Source organism: Parasteatoda tepidariorum, chromosome 2, assembly GCF_982258835.1.
Source record: "Parasteatoda tepidariorum strain Cologne lab strain chromosome 2, Ptep-v5.0, whole genome shotgun sequence".
Lineage (NCBI taxonomy): Eukaryota > Metazoa > Arthropoda > Arachnida > Araneae > Theridiidae > Parasteatoda > Parasteatoda tepidariorum.
The window spans coordinates 69165365-69186132 of NC_141756.1; the positions used below are offsets into that span (position 1 = coordinate 69165365).

General features: G+C 28.1%; 1 long non-coding RNA gene across 3 annotated transcripts in view; it reads right to left on the minus strand.

Moving 5' to 3' along the window:
* The window catches only part of LOC147815833 (uncharacterized), a 376705-nt gene extending 356185 nt beyond the window's left edge, over positions 1 to 20520 (minus strand). For all 3 annotated transcript variants that reach the window (XR_015431408.1, XR_015431409.1, XR_015431411.1), the window contains exon 1: positions 20210 to 20520. This is a non-coding gene — a long non-coding RNA (uncharacterized LOC147815833). The remainder of the gene's footprint in view (positions 1 to 20209) is intronic.
* Between the last annotated feature and the right edge of the window lie 248 nt (positions 20521 to 20768).

The window sequence follows — 20768 nt, forward strand, 5'->3', positions numbered from 1 at the left end:
ACAGTTTCTTATATTCATTTTGTATGCTTCAAACATCTTTTTTGATGTTGGTTCGAATCGGATATGTTTACGCGTTTGGCTTCCTTAACTGATATTCTCGAATCTCCGGTTCATTCACTAGGGCACGTATCACGCTCTTTAAATTCTATGCATGCAAGAATTCGAGAGTTTTACTACAAAAAGTTGTTTCGGTGATGAAAAGAAGTTGGGTCCTAAAAACAAAATTCGGTGGAAATAAATAGAATAAGAAAAATATTTTACCAATTTTTCAAAATACGTCTAAAAAAAACAAGATATGCTATTGAGGCGTATTTCTTAATTTTTATGCAAAAATATAGAAACTTTATGATTGATTATAATTTAAAAATATTTTGATGGAAGCACGTTTTAAAATTTACAAGTTAAGATTTGCAAGCTATTTTGTAATTCCAATCAATGGATTTATATAAAGATGGATTTCCATCATGTAATAAATCCATCAGAGTGGTGTGACAGTAGTAAAATACTTTGGCATTATAATGAAGTTATAATACCAAAGTTATTTAGTTTGTAATAAATTTGCAAGTTATTTAGCAAGATCAACCGATGGATTCATGTCAAGATGGATAAGTCTATGTTATAAATCCATCAGAGTGGTCTGACAGTAGTGAAATACTTTAGCATTATAATGAAGAATAATCAAGCTGTCTCGTAAACACATATCCTAATATGTACATTTGGAATCCTTGAAAGAAATCTATACCATAGGGTTATTGAAAGAAAACTTTATTTAAACATGTCTAAGAATTAAGAAAAATATTAAAAAACATAAAAAATTGTTTGATTGCAGAGCAAAACTGCAAAGAGGTGAAAAGTTTATATAAGAAAGTCCCATAGATTCAATTGGCAGTCAAATTGTTTTTGATGTTTTTCATCAAACTTTCAATAGTAATACTACAATAGTAATACTACAAACTTTCAATAGTAGATTCGCAAAGTTTAACTGCTCTAATTTGATTTCTGATGTTCAGCCATGCTTGTTAATTGTTGCATAAAACAGTTTGGCTTAATAAAAGAGTCTTAATTTCAGTATTTGCAGTCATTCAGTCACTAAGGATTAGTAAATTTAGAGAATTCAACATTAACGAGTAATTTATATCCAGTATAGATATATATCGATAGTCTTAGATATACCGGTAACTTTAACATATATATCGGTATCACTACAAAAACAAAATAAAAAAATAATTCCCTTCAAGCCTGAGGGAAAAAGGAAAAGAGGCAGACCGTCTGCTAAATAGTTAGATGGTGTGGAAAAGTGGCTGAGCAGTGTAGGAGTAAAGGGATGAAGAGTACTGGCGCCGGATTCATCGGTATGGCTTAAGCTTCTTGAGACAACCAATGTTAGCAATTAGCTTTAATGCTGATGGAAGAAGAAGATGATGAAACAAGACTTATGTACTATTCCAAATTGAATGAACCTGAGGGAGGAGAGATTAAATGCAATTGCTCATTAAAATTTTTTTCTCACCCTTCCTTAAATATTGCTTTGCGACTCTTAAAATATGTTTCTTTTACTTCGGTTTTGACAAGGATTCTAAGAATTTATATCAAGAGTTATTAAGTTACACCTTGCATAAACCAGAAGTAATGTTTGCGGAATGGCAGCATTACTTCTGGTATTATATGCCCTCCTATTGAGAGCATTTAGTAAGCTTCCTAATAGAAAATAATTCAAATTTAGTTTTTTAAAATGCAAAAATCAACTTTACATTAATATGTAAAGTTCGATCTCACCTCGTCATGGGGGAGGATGTTAAGTTTTTAAGGATAAATAATTACAACAGATCGAAATAACTTGGTGTAGTTGGCAATATACATTACGTTCTTCTTCTTCTTCATAAGCGCAACAGCCTTTCACATGCCAAGGCTGACTCGCTGATTTTCCTCCATCTGGCCCTGTCCGGTGCGACGGCCCGCCATCGGTTGACTCCCAATAGCTTCAGGTCCTTTTCAACGTCGTCTATCCATCTTGTAGGTGGTCGTCCCCTACGTCTCGTCCCTTCAATTGTGGAAAAAGTAACTTTTTTGGCAGGGACGGCATCAGAATTTCTGAAGAGGTGGATCAGTTAGTTTTTTCACTGCACCTCCTCTATATAATGTTCTAACATTCCACGTTCCAAAAATCATGTCCGATTTCGTACCAGGTCGTCTACGAAGATACATTACGTTAGGAAGTTAATATATGAGGGATCGAATGCTACAGAATGTTTTTGTCGCACTTACTGGAACTGGAATTTTATGTACTTTGTCTTCCCCAAAATACAGGATGTTCCGCTATCACCACCCTAATTATGCATAATTAGATTCCTTGTCAAGGGAGTAAGTTAAAACAATGTACTCCCTAGCAATAGAATTAAAATTGGATGCGTAAATTAATATGAAAAGAAAGCGTTTCTGAAGTGCAGAAATTATAATGAATGTATGAATTGTCACCATGAAGAGGGGCTTCTTCTTCTTCTTCTTGGACACTACAGCCTATGACAGGCCAAGGCCGTCCCAATTAGTTTTTGCCATCTTTATCTATTCTGTGCCGTGGCCTTCCAGTTAGTTATTACTAATATCTTTAGGTTCCTTTCAAATGCGGCCAGCCACCTAGTCGGTGGACGACCCCTTTTTCTTGTTCCTTCTGGTTTAAAAAAAGTTACTTTTTTGCGGGGTTTTGCTCTTCAGATCTATAAAGGTGTCCCAGCCATCGAAGAAGAGGAGCTTAAAAGCGTAAAAAGCAGTTCATTTGACAAATGGATGAAAAGTGGTAAAATAGAATTATAAATAATTATTGTGGTCTATTTTCAAATTCATGTAAAAAAAAAATATGGTATAGAGGCGTTTGATTTTAGTTACATTGATATCAATCTCGATAAAGATTGGTCAGGTTTATTATCTTCTTTTAATCGCCTCTTAACGGATGATACAAATTGCAAATTTTGTTTCGGTTATTTCACTTTTGACAGCGATTTTAAAAATAATTTAAGGGCTGAAATAATAAAACATTCCTTATATTAACTAAAAAAAATAACACGAAACATTAATTAAGTCGAACAGAAATGCGTTACATTTACTAGTTTTAGAATCAATTGGGAAATTTCTTAATTTAATTTTTTCCTTTCAATTATTTGTTTATTTGTTGTCTAGATAAGTCAGTTCTTTTCACATACTATGTGATTATTTTATTCGCTTTTATCATCTTACCAATGTTATTTAGTAAAGTTTTCTTTTGTACTCGAGTATCATTGAATTTATTTACAGTAAACAAACAGGTAAAAAAACAAACAGGTAATTAAAATAATGCCTTTTAAATTTACATATAAACGCCTTCCAATAAAACAAAACTTAAAAGAATTTTTCCATTTGCTTAAAGAAACGGAAAATAATATTACTTCCAAAAAATAAAATTCATTAATAACATTTAACTGAGTCTAGTAAACAAAAGTAATTGTTATCTTCAGAACAAGTCACTGTAAAAATTTTTCTCCGTATAAAATTTTAATTTTTGATAATATTTATTTATAAGGAAGATATAAGGTATTAGAATTGATAATAATGGAATAATTAAATCACTTCCTATTTCAATCATTTTATTTTAAGCAAGGAGTATTCTATTAAATTAAATTTACGTTAAACGAAATTTGAATATATAAATAATTATTGAATATATAAATATTTGCAGAATAATTAATATTTTTTTCATGCATTCTCAGTATTAAATTTTGAACAATGCTTTGTACTCTCTTGGCTTTTGATAAGTAAAATTTATATTGAGTAAAAATTAATCTTTTAAATGTTTATTCCCAATTTATAGACATAATTGAATTATTTTTGTAGCTGAAGTAATAGTTATTATTAGTTCCTGAGCCTAATTTTCATGCTACTGATTTTGTCTAAATTATCAATTTGCATCAATTTTATTTCCTTTTTTTTTCTCGAAAAAATGAACTTTTTAATGCGAAAAGTTATTTTAGTTTATCAATCTATAATGTCACCATCAGCACCTTTTACTACATTAAAAAAGTCGTATTTTCGCATTTTTGATTTTCACGAACTATTGAATCTATTTTGTTGTGTCATTTAGAATTACGGTGCTTATGTGAGTGTAAATACTGGTATAACTTATAAAAAATAAGAAACAATTATCATTTTTTTGCATTAAATGTTGTACGAGTAATTTAATGTAATAAATAAGCGCTAAAATTTTGCGATTCATCCATTTTAAGATAGCACACTCACACAATTTACACTCACATAAACGAAAAGAAAATTGAATAAAAAGGTTCACTCGTGCAATCGGTTTTTTGATTAAATTTTTAGTATTATATTTTCCTAAATAATTAATTTATTTGACTTTCATAAATTATTCCAAAATGATTTTCTAAATCATTAAAAAAAATTCACTCCAACTTTAAGGTTCAAGAACCTAACCTTTTATGTCTGGTTGCGTAACTTAGTTAATTATATGATGCTACTTAATAAATATATATGAGTAAAATTAACTAGTATAATGAAGTATTAGTATAGTTAATAATGTTGCTATGTTTATTGTTCTGTATAATTAGATACTTTAATTTTGCTTTTTCTGAACTATAATTCAGCTATAATTTGTCCAGAAATTTATTTCAACCATTGCTTTTGCTAACCGTAACTTATATTATTGCGGAAATTTGGTGAATGATGTTTATTAATTCACATTCAATATTGATAATAATATATTACTATCAATAACATTAAGCTAAAAATATCAGCAATAAAAACCTCTAGTTCTTTGATATTTATAGAACAATATTATAAAGTATAGAATAACATGAATACTTAGCTTCTATAGTTTTTAAAGGTACCGATAATTTTCTTTCAGCATTTTCCCGGTGCTAATTATTGAAATTTTTTTTTCGATATTACGTTACTAATTTAAAGCAGAATGTTCAAGTTTAAATAAGCTACAATAGCTACAGTAAAATCTCTAGTTTCTTGACATATGAAGAACAATAAAGTATCGAGTATTATGGATACTTAGTTTTTATAGTTTTTGAGGTTCCAATACTTTTTTTCAATACTTTTCAATGCTAAGTATTGGTAATTTCTTTTGATATTATGTCACTAATCTGAAACAGAACGCTCAAGTTTAAATAAGCTAATGTATCTACAAAAAAATCTCCAGTTCCTTGATGCATATGGGAGCAATATTTTAAAGTATCGAGTAGTATGGTTACTTAGTTTACATAGTTTTTGAGGTTCCAATACTTTTTTTTCTCGATACTTTTTCAATGCTAAGTATTGATACTTTCTTTCCATATTATGCCACTAATCTGAAGCAGAACGCTCAAGTTTAAATAAGCTTATGTATCTACAAAAAAATCTGTAGTTCCTTGATACATATAAAACAATATTATAAAATATCGAGTAGTATGGATACTTAATTTCTATAGTTTTTGTGGTTCAAATACTTTTTTCCGATAATTTTTCAATGCTAAGTATTGGTACTTTTTTTCGATACCATGTCACTAATCTGAAGCAGAACGTTCCAGTTATTCGGGACGATTCTTTTTTCTTTTTTTTTCCATTCCTATGTAACTCACTGTAGCCTCACATGCAAACACTTTCCACACAATGTCAATTTTTTCAACTGAAATAAACAAAGCAGTTAAAAAAAAATCATTTCCCACTCTTGTTGAAACAATCCATTACAAACTAAAGGTCAATGTCATGGAGTTTTGTATGAAAGCATTGTTAACTTTCAGGAAACAACTGGTTCGCCCTCCTGTGGGCAGTAATTAAAATCGAACAAAGTAGCAGTGGCTGATGTCGTAATACCGAATCACTGTTTTGATTTGACATCCTGCTGAGTTCTCTTTCTCATAACCCTTTTCTCTTTAGTCTATCCGGCCCTATTATCTGCATCCACTCAAAACAGATTCAATTCAAATTACAGGCATGATAGACCACTATGTGTTGTTATTCCTTATTTTGGGATTGTAAAACTAAACACCGTGTTAGTTTATTCATTAAAAAAAGGATACTCGTGATTGAAAAAAGGGTGGAGATTTTCTGTCTTTAGTTTCTGTCCTATATGCAACTAAAAATATAATTCTGAATCATAAAATGTAATTTAAATGAAAACATAAAAATTCAATTTGCTTAAAACTATAAAATTTGGTCTACCACTTAAGTTTTACCTCCCTTCTATCTAAGTTCTTAGCATTATTAGGTAAAATTTGTAAATAAAAAAAACTTATAAAGTGTTTTTTTTTTTTTTAAAAAAATAGGGGATTGTTGAGATTTACTACTATTATAAGTATTGTGTGCTTAAATCGTGACAGAAAGAAAAAATAATTAAAACTTGAAAATAAACAAAAAAATATATATTTGTAAACACAGTTAATAACCGTTTTAGTCTATCCGATCCTATTATCTGCATCCACTCAAAACAGATTCAATTCAAATTACAGGCATGATAGACCACTATGTGTTGTTATTCCTTATTTTGGGATTGTAAAACTAAACACCGTGTTAGTTTATTCATTAAAAAAAGGATACTCGTGATTGAAAAAAGGGTGGAGATTTTCTGTCTTTAGTTTCTGTCCTACATGCAACTAAAAATATAATTTTGAATCATAAAAAATAATTTAAATGGAAACATAAAAATTCAATTTGCTTAAAACTATAAAATTTGGTCTACCACTTAATTTTTACCTCTCTTCTATCTAAGTTCTTAGCATTATTAGGTAAAATTTGTAAATAAAAAAAAACTTATAAAGTATTTTTTAAAAAAAATATAGGGGATTGAAGAAATTTACTACTGTTATAAGTATTGTGTGCTTAAATCGTGACAGAAAGAAAAAATAACTAAAATTTGAAAATAAACAAAAAATATATATTTGTAAACCGTAAGTTAATAACCGTTTTAGTCTATCTGGTCCTATTATCTGCATCCACTCCAAACAGATTCAATTCAAATTACAGTCATGATAGACATCTATAATTTGTTATTCCTTATTTTGGGATTGTAAAACTAAACACCATGTTAGTCTATTCATTTAAAAAATGCGTATGTTTTAAAGAAAAGGGTGAAGATTTTCTGTCTTCACTGAGAAAAAAAAGTACTAAGACTACTAGAATGTGGTAAAATTTATCCAGTTTCTGGCTCTATGGAACAGCAAAAAGATTGGTACTTTTTACCGAAGTGCTATGGTAAAATTAACACTAAAATATTGTTTTAAAATGTGTGTTAAAATTCAGCTAATGAGATAAAATTTGGTAATTTTATCATGATACCTTAGATAGAACATGGCATAAAAACCTTTCCTTCGGTTAAATATACTTTTCAGTTACGCAATTGTTACTAAATGTGAGGTAATAAGAGCTTTATGTATGAAAACCAGAATTTCTGGAAAACCGTTATAACGGTCAGAAAATTACCAAATTAATAGATCAAGGATCATATATTTTGCTGTTTAATAATCAGAAATGTGTTTTTTTTTTAGAGAAATGTCTTTACCATAGAGTACGGTAATTTTACCATAATTTTTTTCTACATATATTTTTCTGTCCTAGATGTAACTAAAACTATAATTTGCAATGATAAAAAATAATTGAAATGAAAACAAAAAAATTCCACGGAAAATATGCTTTAAAATTGTAAAATTTGGTCTACTACAAAATTTAACCTCTCTTCTTCCTAAATTCTTGGCAGTTCTAGGTCAAAATTGTAAATAAATAGAAATTTTAGAGTGCTATTTAAAACAGGGAATGGGGAAATTTATTCCTATTGTGGATTTAAATCGATGTAGAAAGCAAAAAAGTAATTAAAATTTGTAAAGAATGTTGAATATATATATACAAACTTTCACCTTGCTGGTATTTTAATAATAATTTCGTTAAAGCGATCATTTTGCGTATAACCTAATTAAGGATTAATTTATTAAAAATATTATGTTTTACAGTAATTTGTGAAACCATGAACATTATGAATAATTTTGCTAAAAATAGGCTACTATATTAGCATTTAGAAACACTTGCTAGCTAATTAAATCATCGCTACTCCTATATCTGAATTTAAGGAATTTTAAAAAGTAATCGTAGTTACATTTCTAAACTAATTTTCCTACTATAACATTTTTCTATTTTTAAAAGTTTCAGAACATTAATTATATTGGCTCGCTATTTTTTCTTTTAAATTTTGCTTCTTGGTTCCCTAAAAAAGACGTTTGTCCTTACAGAGGTAAATATATTATCAAATCGCTTGTTTCAAGTTCTGGCAATCCTCGATAATTTTTATACTACTAAACCTAGCGATAAAATATCGTTACAGTCTGTTTACGGGATGTTTTTCTCTTCATGTAACGCAAATATGGTTTAGGATCATCAAAAAGTGCTACACAGAGCAGAGTTTGATCCAGTACTTGATTTGGAAGTTTCCGTGTCTTTTGAGTTAGTTTCGAAATTACGCAGTTTCGGAATTGGACATTGATGACCTCAAATTGAAGGCGAAGGTTCAGAGTTTTTTCTCACCATGTAGCGAAAATGTGGGTTGGTTAAGTAAAAAAGTAAACCGAGTTTGTTCCAATACCTAACCGAGAAGTTTCCGTGTTTTTTTGGATTGATTTCAAAATTACATGACCTCGGAGTTGGGCATAAGTAAGCCCCAAATCCGATATGAATCGGTTTTTCAGGGTCAGGCCCAAAATGAAATTCCTTTCGCCAATGATAAATTGAAGTTCTAAAATTGAAAGAAAATTTTTTTTAGATTAAGATAGGGAACTAGTTCCTAATGGTTTAACAATACTAATAAAATTAAAAATATTTTAATAGTTAGATTAAAAAAAAATTTTGTGTGTTATAGACGCAAAGTGTAAAAAATAGGTAGAAATTAATTTGTTGCAATTTTTTTTTTATTTAATTGAACACAAATAACAATCCGAATCTTTGCATAACACAAATTATACCAATAACCATTCCAAATTATTATACACTGTAATCACCTAAAATGTTCCTATAACATACTTCGAACTATTTTTATAGTAACAATGTTAATTCACGGGAGCGGCTTGCCCGTGACCCAGGAAGTAAACTGATGGCATTCTCCCCTTCCCCCCTTACCTCCTCTCATTCGGCCGTTATTAATTTCAGCTCAACACGGTTGCAGCGCGAAAATTACATGAGTAGGGAAATACATTTCCTGGACGATGATTTATCGAGCCATTGAAATTGCTAAAACCGCCATCATTTTCCATGCATTGTATTTGATGGAACACTGTACACAACTTCGGCATTTGCATCGTCAGAGGAGGGGCAAAACGAGAGAATCGCTTGCAGGATTCGAAGATTATCGAACGCTAATCCGAATAATTGTAAGGGTGGTGCTGCAAGAATATTCCGCGTATCCTTGGGACATAGACAGAGGTGGGCCACCTTGATTCCTGGCACACCCGTCTGGCAATTAAGAATTACTGTTTCTAAATATTTTTATTGTTATTATTTTCTGAATATTTATTTATAATTTATTTAGCAACAATAAAAACTATTCCAGTTTAATAAGTTTATTTTAATTATTAATTTATGGACAGAGGCTTGTTTCATTTAAGAAAGGTCACTGGTCATGATTAATGGCTAGATTTGTCACAAGTGATCCGAAACTGCTATTAAAAAATTATATCTACATTGAGAAAAAAATTATGGTCTAAACTACCAGATTATGGTAAAATTTAAAATTTTTCTGGCTCTACACATAAGGCTCTGAAATTTTTGCGGAAGCACTTTGGTAATGATTTTGGCAAAATTAACAGTAAAATGTGGTTTTATAATAAGGGATAAAATTTGGTAAATGTGATAAATTTTAGTAATTTCACCATAGAGCATGGCATAAAACTTTTATTTATTTAAATTTAATTTTCTGTTTTGTATTTTTTACTAAATGTGTGGTAGTAAGAACTATAATTTTTAAAACCAGAATTTCTGTTTCAGAACCGTTGACATATGAACGGAAAAATTACCAAATGAATGTTTTAAATATCCTATATTTTAGTTTTCTAAACCAAAATTCTGCTCTTTTTTTTTTAACCAGTAATAATATTGAGTAGGGGAAATTGTCAAATTGAGGAAGGGACAATCAAGATCTTACAGTACAATAATTTTACCATAATTTTTTTCTCCGTTTCCACTTTTAGAGCTTTAAAACAATTTTATGCATAACAAATAGTGGTAGTTGATATTTAAATAAGTCGTTGAAAATATTTTTAACACCCGGTCTAGCTATTTTACAAGGTATTGTCACGATATATTATAAGAACTATATATCATAGTAAATATTGAATATACGTTAATCACCTATAAATCGTATGTTCAATATTTACTGTAAGTTTAGACACATTTTCAGCCATCGTGATTAATACGGGTAAATATTGAATACTCGTAAACATTGTTAGTATTATCGATAACAATAGACACTCGAATCTTTATTGACAATGATAATTTCACGAGTATAATTAACTATGGTAATATCGTATATTTTAAAGAAGCTGATTTTGTTACAAGGAATTACTTGCTGAAAATCGATATTACCTGCCGATTTGAATCGATATTAGGTAGTGAAATATCCTGATATTAAAATTCTTATATCACACAGCATTATTAATAAAAATGTGTATTTCAGTTATTTCTGAGTAAAATTACAATAATTGGAAGGGACTGCTTCCCTTGCAACATTGAATTTTATTTCTTGTACTCTTTCAATTTATACTTTATTTCAGTTTAGATACGTTTTTCTTTTAATCATTTTTAGGTATTCATTAAAGTTTAAATTAAAAAAAAAATTTACAATTTCAAATCTCGTAATATTTTGTTAAGGTAGGGACAATCAGTTTCAATAGTCGTGATTTCGTTCTACTATAAAATATTAAAATGCTAACTAGTTTTATTCAAAATGTATAACTTAGTTTTAAACAAAAGATAGTCGGAAATATGCTTAAAATATAATCGTTTTTTTATATTTATATAAATATGAATTAGTATGAAATATTTGCATAATTCCACGAGTAAATGTTTGGAAGGGCAAAAACACACACAAGAAAACGTTTATAATAAATAAAAAAAATTTCCATTAGGCGAAAACTAATCGTAATTATAAGCATTATAAACTAACAAAGTAAGTTCGTCAGTCTGTTTTGAAGTTTAAAAGTTCTTTCTAAAAATAAGGAAGCCATAAAATAACTATATAATAAAAAAATTAGAAAAATGCGAAAAAAATTATTAAAATACCGGCAAAATACAAATATTTGTGATTTACAGTTAAAATAAATATTGACTGTGTTTGTTTTTAACGTTGTTAAATAAAGCACTCAGATGATCAAAAATTGCGATTCAGTGCAAAATAAATTAGTTATATTATTACTTTCGTTTTGATAGTGTTTGCTTTGCCTATTTGTTTTTAAAAAATATTTAAATTAAAATAATTATCAGAAATGATATTGATTTTAATATCGCATTTGCAAGGATAAAAGTTTCTTCGGAAATTAATAAGGCTAACCACTAAAATAATGAAAGCATCAAATATTGTCGAATATAATAAGATAATAAGATACAAAAAGCATAATTTAAGAGTCTGAAGCCATTATGTATGTGTTTTTAATTAAGAATCTTGTTCAAATCTTATAGAAAAAAATGTTAGTTTACTTCTGACTTGATTTCAAGATATAGATTCGAGATACTTGATTCAAGAGGATAATAAATTATAAAATATTTAGGTTTATTCATGTTATTTAAAACGTCATAAAATTGTATGAATATTTATTATTTGTTCAGATATAGAAATTCGAATAATATTTCCGTATTCGGAAAATTTGCCATTCAGAATTGGCAAACCTAACGAATACCAGATTTACTGGTCGGCATTTTGCATAAGCATTTAGAAAATGAGCTAAATGCATATATTTCGTAATAGATATGAATATGATAAAGAATTGTACCAAGATTGTAAGGGAGACAAATATTACACAAAAGATCCGGATATAACAAAATATAATTATTATCAGGAACAGGAAGTATGACCAGGGAACAAAGCTTTAACAAAGTGCAAAATATAAATATTCCGTAAAAGATATGGGCATGATCAAGTAACGAATCCTTAAATATGCAAAATCTATATATTCCGCAAAAATATAGGTAAGATCAGGTAACGAAACTTTTACAAATATGCAAAATATATATTCCGCAAAAGATGCGGATATGATCAGGAAACAAAACTTTTCCAATGTTGCAAAATTCTAATATTTTGCTAGAAATTTCAAATTCTAAGTCAGAAAGCAAAGCTTTGCAAATATTGCAAAATACATGTATTCCGCAAAAAAAAAAAAAAAAAAAAAAAAAATACGGATATAAGAGAATAAAGCTTTACAAATTTGAAAAATTTTAATCTTTTACATGTATAGATCAATCAATCAATGCTGTCCCAAAATTGCAAAATATAAATATTTCACTCGAGATATGAATACTATTAGTAAATCGAGCTCAAAATAACGATATTTTAAAAAGAAAAGGAGGGAAAGTTACAGGGAACTAAGTTATATCTAGAGGTTATAATACAAATAAATGGTCATGCATGATCAAAAAGTGGAACTAGAATAAAATAGTTCAAATTAAAAAAATATTTCCGATTCAAATTGTTTTATGATTATCTAAAAAGTTTTTATATGCTTTTTTACGTACATAGTATATTTTAGTCGAAGTAAATCTGTAAGAATAAAATAATTTGACGATATATAATTAATTTTTTTTATCCATTTTATTTTATGTTTACTTTTAAAAAATGTATGCGTTTTAAATGCACATATATTACAAACATAGAAAAAATTTTGGTAAAATTACCATACTATAAGGTACGGACATTTCTAATTTAAAAAAAATAATAATAATAAAAACATAAATCTGGTTAATAAATCCAGAATATACGGTGTTTATACCATTTTAATTTTACCGTTCATATGGTAACAGCTTACACTATTTTTAGTTGAATTTGTTGAAGAATCTTTTATAATAAACTTCTATTGTTTCAGTATATGTGCATATCTAGCATTTATTAGCATTTTATCTTTTCAATCTCTAACTCATATTAACTATAATTTTTATTGAACAAAATACTTCATAGCATCAGGAGAAAAAAAATATTTCCTATCACTCTAAAAAATATTTCCTATATATTACTCGCTATTAAATATATTATAAAAAAATACAGGTCGATTTCTTATTTACAAATATTTGAAACATTTGATTACAGAGTAATGATAAAAAAAAATTTAAGAAACTAACAGTAAGCTAACTGACTTCAACCAAGAACATAGACGATTAAAAAATTTCTTTCATCAAAGTATCGAATAAAAATAACAAAACGTACTTTTTTTAAACAATGTATCAGAACACACCACTAATTTTCTTAACAAAAGAAAAATTACTTTCGCGTAGCTGCTTCATTAATTTTCCATGCACGGAAAACAAATATAAATTAAGAAAACTCGTCTTGTTTAAAAAACAGTAGAATATTCATAAGCAAGGGAAAGAACACAATTAATCGAGTAGTTACTATAATTGATAAAGGAAAAATTCTTGGTTGGTTTTTAATCATTTTTTTTCTTCGTTGGTTTTTATTTTATTTATTCATTTTGAACCCCTCATTAAAATAAACTTCAAAGGCTGTGAAGAGTGTTTTGAAAATATTAAGAAAAATTATTTTTAAAAGTTTCAAAACAGTTATTTATTGTATAATTTAAGCACTATAGGCAAATAGTACTTAGAATTAAATCATGCTGTCATATTGAAGTTACCGTTAACGGTATATAGTTTTAAAATTTATTATATTAAACAGGAATTTTATAACATTAAAAAGTTTACAGGCTGATCCTGAATCGCAAACCCTTAAAATATATTTTTTTAGATTTTATTAAGGCCGACCGGCCTGTGTAGGTGGCAGGGAACTGTCCTTGCATCAGAAAGGTACTGGGTTCGAATACCGGGCAAGGCATGGATGTTCTTTCCTTCTCTGTACTATTTGTTCTCAATGTGGGAGCGATGTTGACCCACCTAATATGGTGCCCCTGAAAGAGAGGCCAACAAAATCGCCCTGTAAATGCCTGAATTGACGGATGTTAACACAGGTGGGCATTGGGAAAAAAAAAAGATTTTATTAAGCATATATTATAATCGTAGTGGAACCACCAACACAATGTTTTGGGTTTACGAATACTAATGCTCAACTCCGTAGCCTTGTATTTTTGAACCCAATCCAGAAAACAACGAAATTCTTGGATCAAGCATTGGGAGAAATTTGCCTACATGGAGGACTTTTTGATGGAACTAATCCGAATTTGCGTTACACGGAGAGAAAAACCATGAAAACCTCAAATGGTTAGGTTGAGGATTATGGAACACGCTGGATGTTATTAGTTCTTTTCAAGCATTGTAGCGTGACGAATTGGTATTTTCTAGAATATAGAGAGCCTTGTTATCTCTTATCCTCCATACCTCTGGGTTATTCCATTTGTTTTGTTGTGTCACCAAATTTGGTTTTAAATATTGATGGATCAAAATCATTGTTATCAATGCAAAGAAACAATTAACGAGCTATACACAAATAAACTTATCAACTCGTAGTAGAATACAATATCATTCTCAGTACCTATATCATTATCTAATTTTTAATTTAATTACCCCTGATATATTTTTAATAAATCAGATACGATCGTATTAAGTAGAACCCGAAAATTTTGATGGAAAAAACTTAGCCTCGTTAGTATTTTTATGAATGGGCTACCAGCCTATTCATAACAAGTCATGCAACTAGTATCCTGATTACTATTTTAACTCTGGAAAACTCGAAGGTATTAATTTAGCCGCTGAAACTAAAATTCGTTTACAAATTTTAATTATTCCGTTAGGCAGAAATGTTCGGAAGATGATTTTCTCGCATGACTTCAGCATAAGTTTTTGTTACAAATAAAACTGTAGACTGTTCTGTTTCAACTTATACTGGCACATTCAATTATTTTTTACTAGCTCAAAGATCACAAAGCTATCTGAAACCCCGTATTTGCTTTGTTTATGCTTGTGCTTTTAAAACGCGTTTCTATAGAGTAAAACAATTTTAAATCAATGGTAATTTAAATAAATAAAAATAATAAACTAAAAATTAAAATCAATAGATAAAATTTATTTTTCGTGCAAATCCATAAAAAGTTTGATATTAAAATTATATTTGATTTTAAAATTATATTATACTATAATATTATAAAATTATATTATAATATTCTTCCGAACTTAAAAATAAATTAATGTCCACAACTTTCAAAATTAAAAATAATTAAATAAATAACAACAATTTTGTAAAAACATTAAAGAACATAAGAATATCGTTCAATAAAATTTTAGGTTACTTTGAATTTTCGATTTCCTAGAAATGTACTTTTAAATCGTTACTTTTTTTGTTTAGTACTTGTACTTTTTACTCGTTACTTTTAAAATAAGAACTTTTTACTTTTTACTCGTTACTTTTTTTAAAAATACTTGTACTTTTACTCGTTACTTTTTAAAAGTAGCGTTGCCATATATGCTACCATCTACCATTGTTAATAAGACTAAATAATCCTGATTTAACACAGTTTTCAAAATTAAAATTATCTGGTACATTTAATATTTTCTACGTATCTATGATAATAAAATGAAGAGTTTATCTATGTGTCCGTCTCTCTTATAAATCCAGAACCATTTAAGTGAGCCCCTTGAGATTTGGCAAGTGGGTGAAATGGACTATTTTTGCCCTAAAAAAACGTTTAACAGTTTTAATTATATCGTTCAGGAAAGTCATTTGAAAATGGAAATTGTTTCATTGACCTAGAACTTCCCATTGATAAAAATAAAACCGCAGACGATTCTGTTTTCTTTTTCTTTTCTTTTTTTTAATTTTTTAAAAATTACTTCACTGATTTTGATAGTTTACTTCTTTCATTAAAAATGAGTTTGTTGCACATTCTTAGGTATTCAATTATTTTTATTCGTTATGTCAGATAAATTCAAAAATCAACGTGAACGTTGTAACATAGACGGGTAACGTCACTAAATTAACGCTTCCAAAGTTATCTGAAATACGAATATATTTTGTTTCTAGTTTTGCTTTAAAAAAAGGTTTATATGAAACTAAAGAATTTAAAATTATTTGAATATTTAAATTTAAAAAAAATTCAGTTACCGTACTAAAAACAATTTTAAGAAAAAAATAGTATTAATTCGTTTGAGAGATAGTATTAATAATAGTATAGTAAAAAAAATCCCTATATTATTACTGACGCACATTATGCTTAGTATATTTTGATAATGTTTACTAATTGAAACAACAACAAAGAAAATACGCTATGTGCTTAAAAAGCGAAATTAATATCAATTTGTATGCACGTAGAAAGAACGTAATAAATCGTCATACTGTTATGGAAGCCAATGTTATTTAATTATTTTTGGTAACAAGCACTTATAGTGGTGCAGTTTTAATTAGTTCCACATATACTAATATTGGTACAGTTAGTATATTTGGTACTTATTAAAACTATGCAGTTTTAATATATATACTGCAGAGTGTTTTTCGGGCCTTCGAAAAGGATAAGTACCCTTAAAGAAAATCGCTTGATAGTGGCAAAATTTGAGTTCACCTCGAGCAGCAGCATCATAACAAATGATACTGAATGCAATTAATCATTGTTTTTATGGAATGAACTACTAAAAACGTATTTTACTTAATCTAATGAAGTAAAGTCATCGGCAAGGGCAAAAATAATAATAAATAAAAAAGAATTTGTGGAATAATTTAGCTTCCTTAATTGTATGTTGGTTTTCAGTTTTATGTACAATGTCTCAGTTTTGTTCAGTACTAATTTTTCTTTATTGCTTGCTTTATTTCACCCCGTACGGAGAACGGATATTATTCGGCTAGTTTAATAATAAATTAAAAGGAAATTACAAAATTTTCAACTTCTTGTAAAGAAACTTTTTTAAACGTGAATTAATTCACAGTCAACATAATAGTTTTCAAACCTCATAAAGTATATTAAACAGTCAATAGGTAACTTTTTCTGTCAATGGAAAAAAAAAATGGTGGTTGCACAATTAAAAAGTCGGCTTATGACAACAGCATACCCCTAAATATTATATACTGAATTATTTTCTGTACATTTAACAAAGAGATTCTGATTAATAGTTTGCGTTCTTCTCGTTTAACTGTTCTAAATTAAAATAATTTTTTTTTAATCCAGTCTTAAAATAATTTGTGTAATGATGCCTCAAAATTACTCATTGTTTGAACAAAATCGCCTATTTTCAGTTTCTAAATCGCAGTATTTACATCAATATTAGAGAGATAATTTAAGTTGTTATCCATAATAGAATAATTTGTTTAGTCTGAAGCTACTACACTACTCGAAATAATATAATTATGTGAACGATTTAATGAGCGATTTCATAGGATTTTGCAAAACAATTTACTTTTTTCTTACAAAAGATTTGAATATTTTAGTTTGATTCATAACACACAGAACCTCGTTAATATTATTAATATACGAATGTAATAAATTGCTATGAGGATTCCTTATTTTTTCTAGGCGACTTGAAAAAAAAAGCAAAAGCACTTAAACAAAAAAAAATTCATTAAATTCAAATAATAACATTATTTTAAAATAATTAATTTAAATTTTCATTACTTAAAATTTTTAATAAAAAAAATTCCACTTTATAGCTTTAAAACAATTTTATGCATAACAAGTGGTGGTATTTGTTATAAACACATAACATTGAACATAAATGATTTTTAACATTCGATAACAATATTTTATGAATTGTTCCTACTATATATTATAAAACAAACACTTACAGTAGATATTGAATATACGTTAATCACTGATAATTCATATGTTTAATATTTACGGTAAGTTTAGACACATTTTCAGACATCGTGATCAATATGGCTAAATATCGAATACACTAACATCGTTGCTATTATCAAAAAACGATAGCTTACTGACAGTGATAATATCGCGAGTATTTTAAAGTACGATAATATCGTATATTTTAAAGAATCTTATTTTGTTAAAAAGATATTAACAATTTGAAAATCAAAAACGATAGCAATCGAACATGATACTATCGTATCTTTATTGACAATGATAATATCACGAGTATTGTTAAATACGATAATGCCATATATTTCAAAGAATATTATTTTGTTACGAGGATATTAACGATTTAAAAATAATATAAATTAGTTAAGTTAGGAATACATCATGATGCTTTGTTGACTATCGATATTACCTGCCGAAACATCGCGAAAACTACCAGAAATTAAACTTCTCCACTCTATGGCCTTCAAACAAGTTAAATTTTTTTACTTTTTATGTACGGCAACTGTTTTGACGGTTTGGAGTGCACTCCACTGGCTAACTGATACGGAACTTGTCAAATCTTTCTTTTAATTCGAAGAAAACAAGTAATTAAAGGGAGGTCGATAACGCATATACCAATATTACTAAAACTGACCTTCTTCGATGTACCTTTTCTTAGCATCTAAACAAAATATTGCTTCAGATTGTTTTTTTTCTTTTTTGCAGAATATTTACTTATACATGTTTACACGGTGATAACTATTAAATACATACCTTCGGCAGAATTCTTTTTTTTCTTTTTTTTTTTTAAATCATGAATTCAGAACTTTTATTTTTTTTAAATAATTAAATATTTAATTTTTTTTCACCATTTTTGAGCAAAAATCTTTCATAACTGAAAAATATTCCCGTTAATGCTAAAACATTATCAAAGCACTCAAATATCCCCAGAAAATTTTATCATAAATAGTTTCTTAGGAAAGATACATTGAAAAAGGTCTGTCTTAGCCTTACTCCCTAAACATTTTACACTGAAAATTGCCTTGTAAATGCTAAAAATCTACGCAAAAACCATTTTTCATGCGATAAATTTATAAAATTTGTCCAATAGTAAGAGGCGCTGGCAATTTGGTATAATTTAAAAATTAGTTTGCAAGCATTACTGTGTGTCTTTTTATCTTAATAAATTAAACTATGTTCTTTTATTTTTAAATAACTAGTAATGGAATTTTTCAGAATGGCGTTCCTGTGCGTTCTTATGCAAATCACATTCTTAATACTCATATAAAAAGAGAGATAGTAAATTCGGAATTTATTTTAAGAACAGTATTTTAATTCAAAATAGATATTAAAAAAACTTATTCTAATTCACAAATAATTCAAATTGTTCAAGACATTGAATATCAAGTTTATTTTATAATTGTAGCTCAATATATTTTTTCTCATTCAGGGTATTTTTTCCTTATCTAGCTAAAAATATCTGTAATATTTTCCCCGATAAAATTAATCTATTTGTGAAAACAAAAACCAGTTGATTTAATAATTTCTCGCATGCATGTTTAGAGCTGGTAAATCTTCACATTATCAATAAATTAAAGTTAATAATAATTTTCTTAAATAAACTGATGAAAGTTCCAAAGATCTTTTTGAATTAATACAATCTTTCTTTCGTTCTTTTTTTTTTTTAAAGTAGATTTTGAAAAATATACAGTTTATTTCATTTTCTTTTCTTTCGCATTAATATAAGAAAAATTCGATATAATAAGTTGTGACGAATTATTTATTATTGCTTTACTGAAAACAATTATTTTAAAATAATGTTGATAATTTTCTTCCCATGATAATTGAGAAAAGTTCCAACAATCTTTATTTAATGAATGCTATTTTTCTAATCATCATTTTTCCTTTTCAGATTTCAATCAAAAAAATTCGATTTGAGAAATTGTAAAGAATTATTTATTTGTGGTTTTCAAAAAAGCATTTAGTCATGATTCAATGAGGAATTTTTTTTATTCTAATGTTCCTTATGTTGTTTTTATAATTTATAGATATTTTTATTATGTTTGCACGATTTTAAAGACGTGTAATCATTATTTTTAACTTCGATGTGATCATTCGTAAAAGGTTCGTTTCGTTCGTAATCTATCAACTTTAATAACCATCGTTTTCATTTTATTATCTATCGTTTTCTCTGTTTCTCACTTTTTCTTATTTATTCAAATTCGCAGGCAAGAATGGTACTAAAACAAACTAAACTACACTTTCCGACTTACCGCTGATGCCAGCAGCTTGTAGTACGGAAGTGGTAAGCTCCACAAAAGGAAAATATTCATATATATTAAATTTATTGTTCCATCCTAACGTCATGAATTAAGATCTACTGTTGTTTAAGTTAGCATAAGAAAACATTCCATCGTAACAATGCACAGTGTATCCGGCGAATTCACACTTCACATTATGTGATATTTTCCTTTTATTTGGCGATCTTTTGGCGAACAGCCTGCGAAGAATAAAGCAAGACCATTCAAAGAGGATGCGATAGCTTGACTGAGAGTATTAAGAGCAAGCGGATCGCCCTGTTTCTGATAATCATTGCTCGCAACGCCGCCCCAGTCAGGAATAAGGACCACGTGATGGCGCTGAGTTGAAATTTTTGTTTTGGAAGAGGAAGAACGACATTAATGTTGGTTGCGGAGTTGCAGCGCCATCTATTAGGCATAGAGGAAGATATCTAATAGGGAATACGAAAATTTAAAATAATTTAATAAAATACCTTAAAGAAAATTTTAAATGCATGATAAATAATTAGTTATGTATTAATTTATGCATATT